Source organism: Vigna unguiculata, chromosome 9, assembly GCF_004118075.2.
Source record: "Vigna unguiculata cultivar IT97K-499-35 chromosome 9, ASM411807v1, whole genome shotgun sequence".
Taxonomy (NCBI): domain Eukaryota; kingdom Viridiplantae; phylum Streptophyta; class Magnoliopsida; order Fabales; family Fabaceae; genus Vigna; species Vigna unguiculata.
The window spans coordinates 16,844,009-16,844,725 of record NC_040287.1 but is presented as its reverse complement, the minus strand read 5'-3'; the positions used below and the strand labels follow the sequence as shown (position 1 = coordinate 16,844,725).

The 717-nt window shown below is 44.9% G+C and overlaps 1 non-coding gene across 1 annotated transcript; it reads left to right on the top strand.

The window, feature by feature from the left end:
* Positions 1 to 338: 338 nt before the first annotated feature.
* Positions 339 to 445, top strand: LOC114164914. The gene has a single exon (XR_003599649.1). It is a non-coding gene; the product is annotated as a small nucleolar RNA R71 (small nucleolar RNA).
* The last annotated feature ends 272 nt before the right edge of the window (positions 446 to 717 follow it).

Here is a 717-nt window from a genome sequence, read left to right as displayed (position 1 = left end):
AGTTTGTAAAATGATCAACAGATGTACAAAGGCCACAAACTCTTGCAGCTGGAGCTCTCTGATTGGAAGCAAGTTGGTTGACCAGTGTGGTAAGAGCATCAATCTTACTCTCCAACTTCTTCGTGTACTCGGCTGCTCCTACATCATGAACACCTCTAACAACTATGACATCATTCCTTGTGCCAAATTGTTGAGAATTTGAAGTCATGTTCTCTATTAGTTGTCTGGCTGCAGCTGGGGTTATGTTACCAAGGGCACCACCACTTGCAGCATCAATCGTATTTCGATCCATGTGGTGAAAGCCTTCATAAAAATACTGCAGAAGGAGATGTTCAGAAATCTGATGGTGTGGACAGCTTGAACATAGATTCTTGAACCTCTCCCATTACTCATAAAGGGTCTCCCCAGATTGCTGCTTGATGCCAGAAATCTCCTTCCTTATGGCTGTTGTCCTTGAAGCAGGAAAGAACTTGGCAAGGAACAATCTCTTCAGGTCATCCCAGCTTGTGATGGACCTGGGTGCTAGGTAGTACAACCAGTCTTTCGCATTACCCTCCAAAGAATGAGGGAAAGCCTTCAAGTATACATGGTCCTCTTGTACATCTGCAGGCTTCATGGTGGAACAGACGACATGAAACTGCTTCAAGTGTTTGCACGGGTCCTCACCTGCAAGACCATGGAACTTTGGCAACAAGTGTATTAAACCAGTTTTGGGCA